The sequence below is a fragment of the Carettochelys insculpta genome, chromosome 5 (assembly GCF_033958435.1).
Source record: "Carettochelys insculpta isolate YL-2023 chromosome 5, ASM3395843v1, whole genome shotgun sequence".
Classification (NCBI taxonomy): domain Eukaryota; kingdom Metazoa; phylum Chordata; order Testudines; family Carettochelyidae; genus Carettochelys; species Carettochelys insculpta.
The window spans coordinates 73,465,503-73,485,738 of NC_134141.1; the positions used below are offsets into that span (position 1 = coordinate 73,465,503).

At 43.8% G+C, this 20,236-nt stretch overlaps 1 protein-coding gene across 5 annotated transcripts in view; it reads left to right on the plus strand.

Annotated features, from left to right (window-relative positions):
* Positions 1 to 20,236, plus strand: part of KIAA0825 (KIAA0825 ortholog) — a 393,823-nt gene that overhangs the window by 17,325 nt on the left and 356,262 nt on the right. The window contains exon 1 of one of the 5 annotated variants that reach the window (XM_074995324.1): positions 12,259 to 12,330. The exons of the other annotated variants lie outside the window; for them this stretch is intronic. The gene's annotated coding sequence lies outside the window, so the exon portion shown is untranslated. Of the gene's footprint in view, positions 1 to 12,258; positions 12,331 to 20,236 lie in introns of those variants that run through there. 5 annotated transcript variants of the gene reach the window in all.

Sequence of the window (20,236 nt, forward strand, 5' to 3'; positions counted from 1 at the left end):
CTCGCTGGCAGCCCACCACAGTGAGGAACTGGGCCCTTGCAGGGGACACTCACAGTCCCATTTGGAGCCCTGCTGGAGTGGGGGAATTCCCCCTGCAGGCAGCCTGGGAGCCTGACCGCCCCCTTGTCCAGCAAATCTCCTTATTCAGGACCACTCAGGTTCCAAGGGTGCCAGATGAGTGAGGTACAAAAGCTCACTCAAAGCTGTCTGGAAATTTTCATCTTTTGTTCTAGGTTCTGTCTTGAAATAGCAAATTATTGCAAATGCAAAATACATATTTAGGAGTTGTGGTTTTTTTTTTCTTTACTTCTGCGTGACTCAAACACAAATGACAGAACAAATATACCAAGAAACTAAATGCTTTCATAGCAGGCACTTGTGCATAATTCTTTGGATAAGATGACAAAAAAGGTAACGTGGAAGTGTCATATTGTACTAGAATGTCAGTCATAGGAGCATTGATTAGTAAGAAAAGAATAAGGTGGCTTGGACATGTCAGGTGAACACTGGTACATAGGATCCCAAAGAGTGTGCTGTTCTCTGAAACTCAGGCAGAGTCTATAGGTTGAGACTGATTGCTGCATGTTTTAGGATGCTTGTAAGGATGTTTTTGGAATCTTTTTGGAGGACTAGGAAAAGAATTCAGAATGGCACTGTGGCTGGTGGAGTCAGCTTGTAGGAGGCATTGTGAAACAAACTGTATTTAGCTTTCTGATGGCCTGTGTCAAAGAGGGGAAAAAAATCTGTTGCTCACAGTATAGCTGGTTCCTGGGTATGCCCTACCATGAATGGAATTGTCATTCGTGCATTGGACTCAAGTCACCAAATAACTCATTGGCAAATGCACCATGTCTTGTAAAGAGCTATGGTGGCAGTTATTCACTTCTTATTTATTGAGTATTGTTGTAAGATGCAATAAAATGCAACAGAAAAGACTGGGACCTTACTCCCTTGGGGAAAACATGCATTTGTGCACATGATATAAAATGGGGGCCAGTAAATTTAATCCCTGAAATCGTATGATATAATAGGCAAGACAGCAGAGAACACTAGTGTGGATTTTTAAGGACTTCTAAAGTGGCTATAGGCTCTCTTGCAAGCAGACTAAGAAGAGTTAGCTATTTAATTAGTGGAGTGAACGGTCAAGGGAATAGGGAAGAGAATATATTGTGGCTGATGTGTTTCCTTACCAGCTAAAAGTAGACACGTATCTTGAGTGGGTCATTGATTTAAATGCGAGTTTTTCCCTTAGTAAGGATTGCATATTTACAGCAGAATGTGGTCCAGTGGTCGGCATTGTGGGATTCTTATTAAGTCCTAGGTGGGTACAGATCTAGATCCTGGCAATTTCACATGGCTAATATGGTATATTCAGGTGCTACAGACTGCAAACGTTCACTTAAGAAAGAAAGTAGTATATTTTTGGCATTCTTGCTTGCAAATATCACTTTGTAAATGTGAACAAATTATTAAAGAATGCAGTGATGTATGCCTGCACCTGCAGACTGTCTGAAACAGTAACTTTGGGAGGAATGAACTCTCTTGCTTCCGTCCATCTGTCCATCCATGTTTTAGGCTTAACTTTAGGGGATCCAGGAAGGCAGACAGCCCCAGAGCAGCTTCGAGTTGCATTTAACTCACATTAATGCAAGTTAAGCACAACTTGAGGTCATGCATTTTGGGGGTTTACTGTAGTCAGGGTCTGCAGCAGGCTCTTTTTGACCTCTCCTCTACCCATTGGCAGCCCTGCCTCCCCTATTCTGTTTTACTGCTTTCTCCCAGAGCATTTCTTATCTTCCTGGGTTTCTTTCCTTCTGGCTCACTAGCATCTCCACTCTCTCCTCTCAGAAAATAACTGCAACCAACCTTCTTGCTGCTCCTTTCTACTCTCAGCTCTTCCTGTCCAGTTGAGCCTCATTTCATCAAGGAAGCTTGGAGAGTTAACTGGCCCGTCTGGTCACCTTAACTAACCCTTTCAAAACCTTGTGGGATGGCCACACCATCACACAGCACTTGTCCTAAATGTGAGAGGATCTTCTTTTCTATAATAGTGAAATCACAATAGGATATGAGCAAAAAGTAAATCTTGAAAGTTTAATTACTACATAAAGAGAATAATCAACTTTTTTTTTTTGGTTTTTTTGCAGAGATGTAATTGCCATTGGTTGGGAGCTCTGGGGATTCAGAGTGATGCATCATTCCAATTCAGTCCTGGCCTGTAGATCACAATTAGAAATCAAATTTGCCCTTTTTCACAGAATGTCCTGAACTGATTCTCCTATTAAAACTCCTCATTGAAACTAAGAATATCTGCACTTATATATAACCTTGTCCTTCTATTTTCCCCTATGGCACCTCTGTAAAGGCATCTCCTTTATGACTAGCTTTACCACTGCTAAACCAGTCTTGGCTATGTTGAGGTATAGATTGATAATCTTGGTGGAATGAGTGTTGAATGGTTTTGTAATGTAGACAGTCATCCATGAAGCACTTTCTCAGTTACTGCCAACAAATTGATTTTGATTTCTGCTTTATCCTTGCTTGTCATGCTTATACCTCTAAACATTTACAGTATCATTATTAGTATCTGTCAGAAAAAATGTTTGGTGTATTTTACATGGAATATGATATTTCAGATAAAAGTTAAAATACTGAATGGAAGGTAAATCAAATACAGAGATATTCTAAGAAAAATCAATATGGTGTAGAATTTCAAGATAAAAAAAGTGTACCAGATGTTACCATGTCACTAGGAGAATTCTACTATAAAGGAACAAGGCAGTCATGTAGCACGATCATGTTTCTTTGTTACTGAGGGTTCTTGGGAAGGAGAACAAATGAAAAAAGCCAGAGAAGAACAGTATGATGGTGGAGATCAATTTACTAGCCAAAAGTGAAATGAGACCCCCTATTAGCAATTTCTATATTCTAATTAGTGAAGAGAAAGTTGAATGTAAGAATCTTTCAGAAAGGTGTATGTACGTAGTCAGTCGTATCCTACGATGACATCTTGAGCTTGCACAGGCTCAGTGGTTGTGGACTCGCATGTGGCTGAGAAGTCCAAGCTTTGAACGGCATGGGCGTTCACAGTGAGGGGTGGGGCGGAAGGGAATTGTCCTGTCTCTGTTGGTGAGGCTGTTGCTTTCTTCCTCTCATGAGCATCAATGAGGCATATGCATCGCTGTTCTTCAAAGTGTTCATACGCATGTTGTACAAGAGCATGCCAGCCTGTTTGGTCTTTTGAATGCTGCTATGGCTGATCTGGTTTTAAACCAGCATGAGCAATGTTGGCCTTCACACAGTTTTTTATACCTCTTGCAAGGCCTACCTTGATTACTTTTGCCCTGGGAGAGTTCACCGTAGAGGAGTCGCTTAGGGATTCTTGACTTCTCCATTCATATGAGATGCCCTGTCCAGGGAAGCTGGGCTTTCGGAATCATGGCTTCAATGCTCGTGGTTCCTGCTCTGTCCAGGACTTCCAGGTTCATAACTCTGTCCTGCCATCAAATGTGCAGCATTGACCTCAGGCTGCATGTGTGGAAGCGCTCCAGCAGTTCTATATGTTTTCTTTACAAGGTCCAGGTTTCACAGCCATACAGGAGACTGGTCAGGACTACAGCCTTGTGCGCTTTCAGTTTAGTGGACTGTCGGATATTGTGCTGATTCAACACTTGCGCTCTCAGGCGTCCTAGTGCTCAGCTGGCCTGGCAGATTCTGGCATTGATTTCTTTGTCAAGGGAGCCATCATTGGCTATCACACTGCCAAGGTAGTTGAACTCCTCTGCTGTTTTTAACTCTGTTCCTTCAATGAAGATTGAAGCAGGGAGAGCAGCAGATCCCGGAGCAGTTTGAAACAGTACCTCGGCCTTTCAACCCAAAAATGGAACTTTTTCATTTTGAAACAATGGCACTTATTGACAATGTTCTAGTTTAATTAAATGTTATTGGGTTTTTCAAAACTAACCTTTTCCTGCAAACAGGAAGGGAAAATTTGTCTTTAATTGCTCATGTCCATTCAACATAGGTGTGTGTGTGCTCTCCACCTGTGCTGGCACTGGAAGACTTTTTTTTTTCTTCAGCAATTTCCACAGGGAAACAGCCTACGTGCCTCCTGGAGTGGTTGTGCATATGTTGTGCTGTGTAGGGTGTCTCTAGCTTCTTCCTTCCTGTGTTTCTTTGTGACTCCAATGACAGTGCTTGGAACTGTGTGCTCAACTTAGGCTTCAGTCTTAGCATAGCGCTCCCTCATTTTTCACCTGTAACTAGTTGTTTAAGTACCCGCAGAGGAGGTAGAGGAGCCTTCAGAATCTCTCTTTGAGGTCTTGAACCAGGAAGCACCTGCAAGAGTCACTTGCATGAAGAAGTGGCCAAGTTTGCCAAGTCCCACTGGCAATCCCTGCCTTCTATCCTGCCAGTTTTGAAGAGGACAGAAAGAAAATACTTCATGCTTGCAAAGCGGTATGAATAACTCTACAACCACCTGACACTCCATTCCTTGGTAGTGGAATCTGTAAACCCCAGGGAGTGCCAGGGCTAGCCTGCCCCCACCCCTAAAATAAAGACTTGAAGTGTTTGGACTTGTTTGGTCACAAAATTTATTCATTGGCCAGTTTCTAACTAGGGGCAGCAAACCAACAGGTGCTCATTGCCTGCTACAACTTGAATATGTGTCAGGCAGTGTCCAAGTTTGAGGAAGTGCTGCCTGAGAGCTTCAGAGCTCTCAGAGGAGGGTTCCGAAATGGCCAAGGTGGTGCTGCAGACCTCTGATTTGGTGGACTCTGCTGCCAGATTCTTAGTCTTCACACTTGCTATGAGGAGGGTCTCCTTCTTCTATCGGGGTTGTCTCCAGAGATGTGTAATTCCATCCAGGACCTCTCATTCAATGGTGTAGCTCTGTTTTGCACAAGAAACAGTCATTGAATTACATGGGCCGAAGGGCTGCCTCACCTCCTTGAAGACGTTGGCCCTCTGTATCCTAGGTCCAGATAGAAAGACATTTAAGCCTCAGTCATCTCAGCCTAACTAAGGATGCTCATCTTCCTCCCAGTTTTGCACCCCCAAGTCCTATGCAGTCAATGAGGAGAGACGCCTCCACACATTCTGTTTGATTTGCCTTTTATCTGGACTTGACCAAGCCTTTCCCCAAATCACCACAACTCTTCGTAGCTTATGCAGAGTGATTTAAGATCCTTCCAGTGTCCACTTAGAGGCTTTGTAAGTGGATCACCAATTAACTTATAGCAAGTGCCAATGCAACAGAAGTTCAGCTTCTGTTCTCATTAGGGGCTCACTCCACTAGGGCTCAGAACTCTTCTGCAGCCTTCCTTGTCTGTCCACATATTTATGTCCCATTAGGCCATCACACAGCAGGAGAGGGATGATGCAAGGTTCAGAAGGGCTGTATTGAAATCTGAATGTTCTTAAGGAAATACCTCCTGCTTGCACAGATGCAGCTCACAGTCACATGTGTTGAATGGACACAAACAACCACTCGAAGAAGAAAAGACAGTTACCAGTTTCTGTAACTGGCGTCCTTGAAGGTGTGTTGCTCATGTCCATCCATGTCAACCTCCCGCCCTCTTTCCCCTCTGTCGGAATTTCCAGCAAGAAGAAACCGAGGAGGGAGTGGGTTGGAGGTGCCCTATGCAGCATGACATACACGCATCATTCCGTGGGGCACCTACGCTGGCTCCGCTATGGATACTGCTGATGGAAAAATGTTACGGCACTGGTGCAAATGGCAAGCACGCACGCCTATGTTGAGTGGACATGAGCAACATCTCTCAAAGAACAGCAGCTATGGAAACCGGTAACTGTCTTTTCTGTTGCCTGTGTTACACAAGAGCTCAGACTAGATGACTCCCTCTGGCCCTGGAATCTCTGAATATATGAACAGCTTTGGTTTTGCTGAATTGGTGATTTCTGAAGAAAAAATATTTTGTTGGGAAATGCCTGACCTGCTGCTTCTAGAAGCCCAGTGCTCCGTAGTATCTTAATTTTTTCCTTTTGTTCTTTATGTAAATTTTCATACTATGCGTTAATTGACTCATAAATCTCAGTAGAATTGTAGACTGTACAATCCAGTGGCTCATCAGAGAAATGTATTACTTTTAAATTTGATACACATGAAACAGTGAGTTATGCTACCAAGCTTACTTTGAAGACAAGCCAGTCGGGGTGCGGGGGAAAGCTTGCAGATGATACTATTATGTGGAACCCTATTTGTTCTGACAGTGTTTTTCAAAGTCAGCTGGTCAGCCTTCTTAGGCTTTTATTTTAAATGGTGAAAATGTAGCATGTCTGTTCTTTACAAGTTTGCTTACATCATTGTTTGTTTGTCTGAGTTGTAACATTATTCAGTTAATTTTAGCAATATGAAATGATCAGAAGTCTTCTGCAAACATTTATTTTACTTTTCTTCTTTATTCCTAGTTAAATGTGTGAGTTTAGTTAATTCAGAATGTGAATTTGTCATCCATTGTATGTTCCCTTGGTCTCTCAGGTGCAATTTATGATTTATCTATTTAATAGAAAACGTTGGGTTCTTTTTACACAAACTACAGATGTTAGCCTGCTAATCTTCAGAATCAGTCTGTACTAAACAGAAACTCATACCAAAATCTTGGCAGCTTCAGTTAAAATTAAAACTTGTGCTTTACTGCAGAGATTGTCAAGAGTGGAAATAATGTTTGTCCAGCTGGACAGCTTTCTTTTGTAGTTACTAAATGAAAGTTGAGATTCTGTCTCCTCCTTGAAAGCTTCTGTGTTGAGAAGGTAATTTCAACTGTTTGTGGTTTGACAGGGATTATTAAAATCGGATGAAGTGAAGGGAAGCAAGTGCGAGAAAGCAAAATTGACACTGACACACTCTATTATTTGCAGTTTGGATCATGATGGCTGTGTTGATATGATGGATTCTAAATGTTAGATTCACAGTTATATGTTAAGCAGCAAATATGGTAAAATGCAATTATAGTAATGGATTTTCTGATTTAACGCTAAACGAACCAGTTGTTTGTTTTCACTTTGGGTGGGTGGAAGTGGGGGAAGTTGTGGGAGAATTTCTTTGCTTTGCTTGTGAATAGACGCAACCAGCAACACATTATCCTTTCCCCCCCACCCCCCAAGTTCATAGAGCTGGAAAGTTTACTTCAAAGGTAATAAAACTGGGGATTAGGAATTGAAGGAAGAGGTTATAAGATTTTTTTTTAGTTGAATTTTTGTGAGAAATTTGTAGCATACATATTTTTGCACAAAAGACCTCTAATATTAAAAATTCTGTTAGATTAATTTTCCATAAGGCATTACCTTATTTTTCAATAGAACTCTTTTTTTTTTGTCCTGCCAATTGTATATATTATTTGAAAACTCAAGTTATTGCTCTTGCTTATTCAGCTGAATTTTTAGTTGTTGAAAAGACATTGACTGTATGTATGTTTAGGTATTTATTCAAATTCTTTTGTTTAATCTATTTGATATAGAGGAGGTGGTCTAATATAATATATACAATAAATAAATTAATAATCAAGAAATATGGCAAATCAATTATTAGAGATCAAATGGGTACAGCCAGATTTTTTATGTACATTTTGTATTTAGTCAATATGTATCAAATTCTGCTAATAAGCTGTAGTGTATTATTTCATGGGCAGTAACATAGAGGCCTCTTTTGAGATAGTCCCTACCCTGAAGAGATAATTAAATGCATAAGGGTAGACAAAGGAAAGAAAAGAATAGTATCATCACCAGTTTGCAGATGGAAAAGTTTTTTAACACAGAAAAATCAAGTGCTTTTCAAAAAGTCACAAAGGAAGTCTGTAACAGAGCTAGCAGTTGAACCTAGATTTCTTGAGTCACAGTTCAATGTCTTATCCACAATACCATCAGCAAAACGTGTTGAATCCCAGGAATTTTCAAATATAATACAGTAATTATGTAGTGCTTTTACATTTTCTAAGTATTGTACAATCATGAATACCCATAAGTAACCCTCTGAGACAGTATTTGCTTTTATGACCATTACACAGTATAAAGCCAGAGACCACAAGTATCACTGGTAAAGCTGCTGTTAGAATGTGTGAATATGATGTGTTTCAGGTGAATGGTACTACTAATAAGGGTGGTGGTGGTGGTGGGGACACCGATTCCCATGCACTGAAGCTTTAGAGTTGCTCTGGGATTGGGTAGTGAACTGGAAACATTTTGTGATTTGTTTTTAAATGTCAGAAAATCTTTTGGAATGTGTAACTAAGATAAACAGGATGTTTTTCTTTAGTGGCTGCAGTTGCATATTCCACTCAGATATGAGCATGTCAAGCAGGAGAACTTTCTGTAGTGGAACCCATCAAAACAGTGTGCATTGTCATTATGATCAACTACTACCATGGGCTCAAGTATCAGAGGTAGCTGTGTTAGTCTGTAGCTTCAAGAACAAGTCTTGTGGCGCCTTATAGACTAGTAGATATTTTGGAGCATAAGCTTTCGTGGGCAAAGAGTGGCTTCATCAGATGTATGAGAGGGGGGTGGCTTTGGAGGGGTATTTAAGGAGTGGAGTCCCAGTAAGAGGGACGGCCAGAGCTGACAAGGTCTATTCAGCAAGGTGGAAATGGCCCAGTACCATGGGCTCAGCACCCATTGGTGTCTGATGCCTCCCTGACTATTTCCTTCCATCTCTCCCTGTCCAGTGTGGAGTGGCTTAGTTTCTGTAGACTAGCTCCACACCAATCTACTATATCATCTTCCCATTCTCTGTGGGGTCTGCCTCTTCTATTCAAACCATCCATTACACAGATCACCTGAGTCTTGATTTTTTGCTTATCGTTCATTCTGCAGATATGCTCACATAGCTGTAACTTGCATTGTATAACCTTCTGCAGTAGTTTCTCCTTCATCTGTATCTTCCTATATAATTCCTCATTGGTGACAATCCATCCTATTCTCAGGATCTTTCTATAACAACTTGTCTCCAATGCCAATAGCCCTCTCTTTGAATCTTTCATTATCACCCATGTCTCACACCCATACAACATGCTGCTGAATACACACATTTTCAAGATGCTTAGCTTCATTCCTAAACTAATTGCTTTGCTTTTCCAGATCTTATCCATTGTTTTCAAACTCGCTGTTGCTTTCGCTATTCTAGTTGCTATTTCCTTCTTGCAGTCTAGATGATATGTTTGTTACTTCCCAAATATGTGAACTTCTCTACATTCTCTAGGTCAATCCCATCTATACTGATCTTCCTTCCTATTTTCTTATCTCCTTTGTTTTTGTTTTATCAATATTCATTATTAGTACATACCACTTCCCTTCCTCGTTTAGTACCTGCACCATTCTTGCTAGCTTCTCTTCATCTTCGGTCATAACTATACCATCCACAAACCTCAACTTCTTGATTCTCATCCGGGGCACCGATATCCCTTCTACCTCTTCCTCGATCTTGTCCATTGCTGTTTGTAGCCAAGTGATGAAAATACTCATCTATCAAATCTCCTTGTCTTGTACCTCTCTACTCGTTCTAAATCAACTTCCCAGCTCTCAGCACAATTTCACTGCTCCATCCACATTGTCATTGATATCCTTCAACAACCATATCAGTCTGGTATCCACTCCAATGACACCCAAGTCACTTTCTGATCTACATTGTCAAATGCCTTCTGAAAATCGATGAAGCAATTGTAGATGTTCTTTTCTTGTTATCTAGCAGCTATCAGTAGTTCAACTTACAACAGGAGTTTTAATACGCACATTTGAGTAAAAGCCTTTGAAGTGATCAAGGTAAAGTGATTTTTAAATTCCATTTTCTTAAAAGATCTCTGCTCCATTTATCAATAAAATATTCCTAATACAATCTGAAGCCCACAACAGTAGGAACTTGATACTGAATTTGTCAGACCTGTAGTCACTGGCAGATCTGTTCTTGGCTGCGGTATCATAGATGACATCTTTTTTTGCTGCAAAGCGGGTAGGTTCAGTTGCTCATCTAGAGAGACATGTAGAATCATTGTTAAGATGGTAATTCAGGAAAGTCAATGCTCTCATCACCTTTCATTCTGTAATGACAGGAGTTCAGTGAAGAAATAATCCACAGTAAGTCGGTAGTGTCACACACAAATATATGATGCAAGTAACTTATAAATGTAACCTCACAGTTTGAAAAACTGCAAATGTGTGAAGAAAAATATTGCTTTGACAATTTTTTAAAAAAGCTAATGAAAATTGTTTTCTCAGTTGTATTATTTTGAATGTGACTAAGTTGGGTGTAGAATACAGAGAGGAAGTTTTATGTATGTAGACTAGTTTTAAATTAATGGTCCAGAAACTTTAGGTTGCCTTTAAAGGCTTAGTTTTATCTGTTGTACCTCAATAACTCGGTTTGTGCTATAATATGAAATACTGTTCTCTGGAGAATGTATCGATAACTGAATTGATTACAGAATTCAGTTTTAACTCAATTCTTTTGCTTTTATATTTATATATAATTGCGTACAATGTTTTCATAAGGTTAACATTTAGTGATATAACATTTAACAGTGTTACACTTCAAAGTAAGTGCTTTGTTCTAAGGAAGCTCTAAAAACTGGACTTTTTATGTTTTTTGTTTTACAATTTTAGGGCATTAATAGAATGAAAGCTGCAGATTGAAAGGCTCTGTAAACTTCTACAAAAATTTTGTAAAATCTTAGATTAAGTGTAAATGAAGCAGATTGGATCTACCCCCAAAAATAAGTTGTAAACAAAAAGATATAAAATACTGTTGAAAACCCATTTTTTTCCAGTGCCAGTTTGTCTAAGCCACCTGTTATGTGTTGTCTTTTAGATTATAAAACCTTTTAGGTAAGGACTGTTATTTAGAAAGCTGACGACTCTAGGCATTACAGCAATATAAATGTTAATAAAGCATCTTTGGTGGTCTGAAATGCACTGTTTCAATAATATTATAGTTACCAAAAACATCTAATGCTAAAATTCTCCAGTTGATACATACCATGTAATGGATGAATTAATATTTGTGCTTGTGAACACACAAATGTTTTACAATGTTTTTTAAAATGTTGATTTTTGTGATCCTAAAAGTCAAAATATTTTCCTCAGTTTGGGACTAATTCCTAGGCATATAGAACTAAGGGAAGGTATTCTGATATTTAATGTAAGGACACCATAAAGTACTGTACAAATTATAAATTGCCAATCACTGCCTGCCTGTAATCTTAGATAAAATGCTTCATGCAGATATGAGTTGGAATAAAAATTTCTCTTCAACCAATAAAGGGAAGGTAAAGAAGCTAAATGACCACAGTTAAACTGAAATAAATTCTTAGTACAAAATACTTTTCAATAGTCCCTTATCTTAATCCCAGAAGTAATTAGAAAAGAAAAATGTGCTACAGGTTGAACCTCCCTCATATAGCACTCTCTCGTCTGAACATCTGTAGTCTGGCATGATTACAGTTAGCCAGATGACCGCTTATCAACAGTGTGGACAAGTTTCCCAGGGTCCCATGAAGTTTGTTCACAGCCACCACTCCTGGGTTTCTATGTTCTGTGCTGATGTTTAGCTTTAATTTATCCCTAAATGTCTTCCAAGAGCCCAGTAAACAGTGGAATTATTGCTAATGCTGTTAGACCATATTGTGGGAGTTGGAAGGCTATCTTAGATCTGCCTGTTCTAAAAATGACCTAGTAATACAATGTAAATATACTGGATGCAAATAAATGGACTACAAAGTCTGCTACACTGATACTTTATATTTAAAAATAAAAGCTTTTATGTTCAAAATTAATATATACACCACAGTGAGACTATAACCTTATATCTGAATATTGTTACTTAACTAATTGCAGCTATGTGTGTTAAAATTAAAGTACTCCTAGAAAAAATATATATTCAATATAAACCACATGTATAAAAATATTTATTATAGCAAATATAAGGTTTACTTACCATACCTATAATTGAAAATATGGAACTGCAAATTGCTTTTGCTAGTTTATGTATATTAAATTTGTCAGTAGTCACTGAAGGGGCTGAGAAATTCACTTTTTTAGAGCTGATGGGTGGTTGTCTTATCCATTTCAGAAATAAGTGTAGTTACAACACTTTAAGAGTTGGCAAGTGGTGTCGGGCAGGTTGCTTCATATATGCTTTTATAATTCTATTCTAGACCACAGCCCACAGCACTCTATGGTAGCCATATGAGTGAAGTTGGGTCAGTGCCTTTATTTCCCAGAGACCTGAGGCTCATCAAGGATCAGCCTGCAGGAGCGGGCTAATCAACCACCTACAACTAATTATGGCCTGTGGAACTCTTTTTAAAAGGCTCTCATCAGGTAAGGAAGGGGAATGAGAGAGGGGGCAGACCAGGAAGGAGAAGGTCTGTAGAGGACCACCTGCAAGAGAAAAAGCTTGCTGCAGCAACCAGGAGAAGGTCCTAGGGGAAGCAGCCCAGAGGAAGCTGTTGCACTGAGGGCAACAGCTCCTCCAGCAGCAGCTACCTCAGGTCCCTAGGCCAAAATCCAGATCAAGTGGCATGGGACTGGGCTCCCCCGAGGCCACCCCAAACTCTCTGGGACAGCTTGAAAGGAGCAGGAGGAAACTCAATGCCCATGTGGGGTCTCCCCTTGCTGTTTGTGACAGTGCTAATAATGAGAGTGGCTCAGTAGGCTGTGCCACACCCTTAAGAAAGCTACAAGGCAGAGCAAAAGAGATGCAGTCAGCGCCTCAGGCATTTCTTTAACCACCACAAAGTGCAGGACCCACGTGGAGTTGCTCGGGACTTAGTCACACTTCTCATATTATTTCACTGTAATAATGAAAGGAAGTACAATGATGAACAATAATATATCTACTTGATGACGACAACAGTCAAATGAACACCCAACATAGAGAAGATAAGTTATTGCTATGTAGAACAAAATTAAAGAAATTGGAATCTTCAAAACCGATAATATGCCGGAGGTAATGATCTTGGTGAAAATTTGGGAATAGTTTGGTTTGCAAAACATGTGACATTGATTTGGTATTTGCATGCATCTGAAAACACATTTTTAATAAATTCCTGGTTTAAGTGATTTACATTCTTTTGACAAGTAAACTGAAAAATGACAGTTTTCATTTATGCATTTCTACAAGATTACTAAGCTGTCATGTGCACAAAATGACTTGTTAACATGTGTAATGTGTTGAACAGTAAGGGTGTGTCTACACGTGCACAGTCTTTCGAAAGACCGGCCCTCTTTCAAAAGAACGAAGGGAGCGTCTATACATGCCATGAGCTCTTTCAATTTGAAATCAAAGCAACGCAGCCTGGACATTGAAAGATGGACTTCAATCCTGTATGGGAAGAGTGTCACCCGTCAAAAAACAACATCGAAAGAAGGCATGTGTAGACTTCCATGGCCCGTTTTTTCAAAAGAGGAATCCTCCACAAAGGCGCCCAGCCCAAACGCAGAGACACCTTGCTCCGCCAAGTAGAGCTCTATGACCCGTGCATCTGGCCACTTGGAGCCAGAAACCCCATGGCAGGAAGCTGAGAGCAGGCAAGCTGCGAAAGCACAAGCCCAAAGCAGCATGCCCTCTCAGCCACCCCCAATGACAGGCACATGGCCAGTGCCCAGCAGTCTCCTGACTCCCAGGGCTCCCCTGTCCGAGCCACCACAGGGCTCCCAGGGGTCCATCTCTGGGGAAAAAAAGAAAAGAGGCCCCTACTGCATGGACTGTGAACTCTGGGACTCCTGGGCTTCTGGAAAGAGGAGGTGGTCCCCCAGAAGATGGGGGTAAAGCAGAGGAACACCGCTGCCTAGCCTGGTGACTGACCAGCCAAAGCCACCCGGAGCAGACTCCAGAGCAAAGTGAAGGGGCTCTGGCAGGGCTATGCCTGGGTCCTGGACAAGGCTGGGTGCTCAGGGGCAGGCCCCTCCACCTGCCCCTACTATCAGGAGCTACACCACATCCTGGAGCCCTGCGACAGCTCTCCACCCACAGTGGTCCTGGACAGCTCAGTGGACCAGCCAGCCTGAGCCAGGGGGCGGAGACCACCTGGGGCTGGTCCAGCAAGGAGTGCGAATCGAGGTCCCCTCCTGGTCATCCAGCCAGGCCAGGGGGAGCCAGATGTCCCTGGAGATCTTCAAGGTTCCCCCAGTAAGTGCACAGCGGGGCCAGCACCATGGCAGGCGGGGCGTGGGTGGCACCCCTGCCAGTTGACTGGACACAAGCCTGGAGGCACAGGGCCAGACACCCCAGCTGGCCACAGCCCTGAACACGCCCTTTGCACCCTCCTGCGCCACCCAGCACCCAGACATGTGGACAGTTCCAGGCACCCAGTTGCCCAGTGGGATGCCCGTGGGCCAGCCTTGGCATCCACAACCAGGGATGGTTTCACCCAGGAAGGAAGCCCCCTTTGCACTTGATGCCACAGGGATGCTATGCCCACCATTGCCAGGCCCCAGGGGGCTTGGGGGAGGTGGGGCCTCGGGGGAGAATGGGGGGGTGAGGTCCTGCTGGAGACTGACATGCTATCTATCTCCCCTTTCAGGAGCAGCAAGCGAGGGCTCCTGCAGCAAGCCTGGCTCCTGGCCCTCGACTCCCCACCCAGGGTCCTCCACCCCACCCCCACCAGTGTTCCCCTCTGCAGTCCCACCACGTGCCTACTTTCCGGTGCTCCCTGTCCCATCCCGGCTCCACCGTGGCACCCACTCCCAGGGCTGGCGAGGCTCTTGGCCGACAACCCCCTTGCCTGAGTGACTCTCCCAGTTCTGGTCCCCCTCCCCCCACTCCTCCAAATTCAGGCACCCCCGCCCCACAACATACAGGAGTGTCCTCCCACCCACATTGTAAATAGTTGGACATTTTATAACAGTTTTTTATGGTTTATTGTTGATAAAGGTTTTTATTGTGCACCAGTGCCCATGTGCTGTGGTGGCATGGTGGGGGTGGTGGTGGTGGTGGCAGCAGTGCACTTGGTGTTGGGGATTGTATGTAAGGGGGGAGGGGTGGGCATCCAAGGGTCACTGCAGCCCTGGGGCAAGACTTACGTGAACGGCCTCCCAGATCCAGACACCATTGCGGTTTGCCTGGCAGCTGGTGGCAGGGGCCGACTGCCCAAACCCCCTGGTGGCCTCAGCTGCCCACCCCTGGATGTAGGCATCCCTCTTGCCCTTCACAATGTTGTGGAATATGCAGCAGGCGTCCACCACTTGTGAGACATTGTGCACCCCCACCTCAAGATGGGCAAGAAGACATTACCACTGCCCTTTGAGGCATCCAAAGGCTCGCTTGACCACGTGCTGGGCCTGGTTGAGGTTGAGGTGGCCAGTATAGGGCTCTATCAGCCACAGCAGTAGAAGGTATGCTGCAGCTGCAGGTATGAATAGCGGCATAGTGGTGTCCGCAACCAGCATCTCCCGCTGGGGGCTGAAGGTGCCAGCCTCCATATGCTGGCACAGGCTGGACTTGCAGAAGACCCTGGCATCATGGGTTCGCCCCGACCAGCCCATGTAGATGTCCATGAACCGGCCTTTGTGGTCCACCAGGGCCTGGAGGACCACCGAGTGGTAGCCCTTCCAATTGATATAGCGGCCGGCGCTGTGTGGTGGGGTGCGGATGGGGATGTGCATCCCATCTAGGGCAGCAAAGCAGTTTGGGGAGCCCCAATGAGGAGAAACCCTTGATGTCATCCAGGTCCCTGATGCACATGACCCGGTGCATGGCGTTTAGGGCATGGACAACCTGATGGGAGGGAGGCCATGCCCTCTCATGAGGGTGTGGCAGGGTGTTCCCAGCCACCTACCCCCTCCTGGCGCCCCTAGGCCGGTGACCCCCAAAGGGTCCCTGTGCCCATAAGCCCCCTTCCCCTGGTGGGAGTGTGCCCTGGGCCTGACTTACCTCAAAGAGCACTGCTCCATCAGTGGCCTTGCCCACCCGAACTGGTAGCCCACTGAGCGGTAGGAGTCTGGGGTGGCCAGTTTCCATACCGCAATTGCAACTTGCTTCTCGAGGGGGAGTGCAGGCCACATGGTGGTGTCCTGATGCCTCAATACAGGTGCCAGCCAGTAACGCAGCTCCTGGAAGGCATCCTGGCTCGTGAAAGTTCCAGAACCAGGCGCCATCATCCCTTTGCCGCAGAACCAGTCACTCCCACCAGTCCATGCTGCTGGAGTGGCTCCACAGGCACCGGGGTACCAGGGGGCAGGCTGTGTGGACTCCGTGTCCCCAGGGGGGGGCTGTTCTGTCTCCCAAAGAGGAGGAGGGCGGCTGTGGTGACTGTGCAGACAATGTGGGCAACAGTGCCCATGATGTCTGCATCCAGTGTGAGTAGCAGGGAGTCATCAGCTAGAGTGCTGCTGCGCTGGGGTTCTGCGTTGCTCCTGGCAGCTTGGCAGGCCTGGGCTAGTGCAGGGTAGGGGAACTGGAGAGGGGCTCTTTGAGGCAGCAGCTGGCTGCAGGCCCTGGAAGGCCTTGGCGGCCATGCGACCCCATCCGCAGCATCTTCACCTCCCTTCTTAATGGTTGTCAATCCTGCTGGAAAAGTATAACAATTGGAGTTCCCCAGGGGTCTGTGTTAGGACCGGTTCTGTTCCATACCTTCATCAACGATTTAGATATTGGCATAGAAAGTGCGCTTATTGAGTTTGCAGATGATACCAAGCTGAGAGGGGCTGCAACTGCTTTGGAGGATAGGGTCATAATTCAAAATGATCTGGATAAATTGGAGAAATGGTCTGAGGTAAACTGAAGTTTAATAAGGACAAATGCAAAGTGCTCCACTTGGGAAGGAACAATCTGTTTCACACATATGGAATGGGAAGAGACTGTCTAGGAATGACCACAGCAGAAAGGGATCTAGGGGTTATGGTGGACCACAAGCTAAACATTAGTCAACAGTGTAATGTTGTTGCAAAAAAAAGCAAACGTGATTCTGGGATGCATTAACAGGTGTGTTGTGAACAAGACACGAGAAGTCATTCTTCTGCTCTACTCTGCGCTGGTTAGGCCTCAGCTGGAGTATTGTGTCCAGTTCTGGGCACTGCAGTTCAAGAAAGATGTGGAGAAATTAGAGAGGGTCCAGAAAAGAGCAACAGGAATGATTAAAGGTCTAGAGAATGTGACCTCTGAAGAACAGCTGAAAGAATTGGGCTTGTTTAGTTTGGGAAAGAGAAGATTGATGATAGCAGTTTTCAGGTATCTAAAAGGGTGTCATAAGGAAGAGGGAGAAAACTTGTTCTTTTTGGCCTCTGAGGATACAACAAGAGACAATAGACTTAAGCTGCAGCAAGGGAAGTTTAGGTTGAACAGTAGGAAAAAGTTCCTAACTGTCAGGGTGGTCAAACAGTGGAATAAATTGCCAAGGGACGTTGTGGAATCTCCATCGCTGGAGATATTTAAGAACAGGTTAAATAGATGTCTATCAGGGATGGTTTAGACAGTACTTGGTCCTCCCATTGGGGCAGGGGGCTGGACTCGATGGCCTCTTGAGGTCCCTTCCAGTCCCAGTATTCTATAATTCTTTTGAAAGAGCATTCGTACACGTGTGGACTCTTTTGAAATTATGGGACAGGGCCTTTTGAAGGAGTGGGTCAGAACTGTGATCGGCATTTGCCTTGTGGTCGTGTTCTTTCAAAAGCCAGTATATTGATTTCTGGCTTTCGCTTTTACTCTTTCGATGATGGGCTCCCATGTAGACACAGCCTAAATTATCTGTAGAATTGAATGCTATCTGCATGGGTTACACTGTTGGGTAATCCTAGAAGAACTTCAGAAAGTGCATATGTAATGCTTGATTAAACAGTTACTTTGATTATTTTTTTTAATTATTTAGGTATTTGTATGCCAAGATGCACAAAAACCTGAGAACGTTATGCGAGAATTACTATGTGTGTAACTGATATACAATAAGAGTTGAACAAACTGACTGGATTGGTTGAACACAAAAGTGCAATCCTTGCATGAATCAAATTTACCTAACCAATTCAGTCTCACATTAGCTGTGTTTACACGTGCACGCTACTTCGAAGTAGCGGCACTAACTTCGAAATAGCGCCCGTCGCGGCTACACGCGTCAGGCGCTATTTCGAAGTTAACTTCGACGTTAGGCGGCTAGACGTCGAAGTCGCTAACCTCATGAGGGGATCGAAATAGCGCCCTACTTCGACGTTCAACGTCGAAGTAGGGACCGTGTAGACAATCCGCGTCCCGCAACATCGAAATTGCCTGGTCCTCCATGGCGGCCATCAGCTGGGGGGTTGAGAGATGCTCTCTCTCCAGCCCCTGCAGGGCTGTATGGTCACCGTGGGCAGCAGCCCTTAGCCCAGGGCTTCTGGCTGCTGCTGCGGCAGCTGGGGATCCATGCTGCAGGCACAGGGTCTGCAACCAGTTGTTGGCTCTGTGTATCTTGTGTTGTTTAGTGCAACTGTGTCTGGGAGGGGCCCTTTAAGGGAGCGGCTTGCTGTTGAGTCCGCCCTGTGACCCTGTCTGCAGCTGTGCCTGGCACCCTTATTTCGATGTGTGCTACTTTGGCGTGTAGACGTACCCTCGCAGCGCCTATTTCGATGTGGTGCCGCGCAACGTCGAAATTGAACATCGACGTTGCCAGCCCTGGAGGACGTGTAGACGTTATTCATCGAAATAGTTGCTACATCGAAATAAGCTATTTCGATGTTGGCTTCACGTGTAGACGTAGCCATTGAGATAAAGTTGGGACAATCCGAGAAAGCAAATAAAGTTGATTTCAGTCACTGAGTCTGATGATAAAGGGGAAATAAAGCTGCATGTTCAGGAAGAAGATACCTTTCATCCAGGGGCTGGCTCTATATAATCCATACAAAAGTGTGGTGCATGTTTGTGACCATACTCTCTTGCCTGCAGAATGCTTTTTTTTCCCCCCTCAGACTGCTTTGTCTTTATGTGTATAACACTTTATCCAACCTCTGAACAAATCCATGCAACCTTGCTTGGCCATGAAATAAATTCTAGATGTCAAAAGTTTACTTCTGATATATCTCTGGAAATCCTTCAAGTCCCTTCTGTGGTAGGAGTCCATTCTTATTCACTCTTTGTATTGTGCTTTGGGTGGTTCTGGGTATGCATTGTCAGCCTCCCATAGTGCACTTACCTCCTTCACCTCCCTTTGGAAAGCAATGGCGAAAGTGTGTTTTCACACCATCTTTTTTTTCCCCCTGGGTATCTGCAGCCACCACGTCAAGAGTAGCATGGAACTTGTCCACCTTCAAACTGTTGTGGCAAGTACTGTGAGCACCTTATACGTTGTGCTGAGGTATGTGCAGCACCTAAGCAGCCTTCAGAGCAATGAAGACTGAGGAGGACATGGACATGCACAAATGTGAAACACTGGGTAGGAGGAATGGGAAGATGCTGGCTGCACTTAACAAACTAGAAATGCTTTTCCCTGCACCCCTCTCCAGCATTTTGCGCTACTACACTGGCACCTACCTGACAGTCCTCCTCTCAGACTGCTGTTACATTAGTTTCTTTCCACATAGGGAAAGCAATTGTGTTCCATCCAAAGGATACCTTTTCTTCCTGCTCCTGCCGCTGCTGCTACTGCACTTTGCTGCAACTTGTCTCTGAAACCTAACCTTCTCTCCCTTGTCAGGAGTTTTTAAAGATTGTTAGCAACCCTTAGCTGGCCTCAGGTGTGTCTAGTTAAGCCAAGCTCACCCTTTTTTAGCATACAGGAAACAGAGACTTCATCATTTAGGGGCTTCCATATCTGTCAGAACTGACTTTGTCACAGTTTGTAGAGCCATTCTTGCGAAGAATCACAGTCACCATGATAAATAATTCTTTGATATACTCTAATCTTGGCCTTATTGTATAAATATAACCTAGGTTCAGATGTTTAAGATTTCATGGGACGTCACTATGAAATTTAGCTTTTCTATACAATATAAATCATATTGATTTTTAAGATTTCACTTGCTGATTTCTGAGCTTGCTACATAAAATATCTGTCTTAATAAAAAAAGACAGATAAAACACAAATTTATAAAAGATCCTGTCACCAAAATATGCATGTTTTCACATGCGTATGCTCTCTTTAGTCTGTGATTTTGATGAAGACACTTCTGTATTTCACATGTGGGAAAATAAGATGAATGCTTATTTCAGAAATATTGGAGAAAAGATCCTGCAGTCAGAAATAAACAGGGACAAATGGTGTACTTTGGTCACATCAGTGGTAGAGATGGAAATGGTGCCATAATAGTCACTGAAGGAACA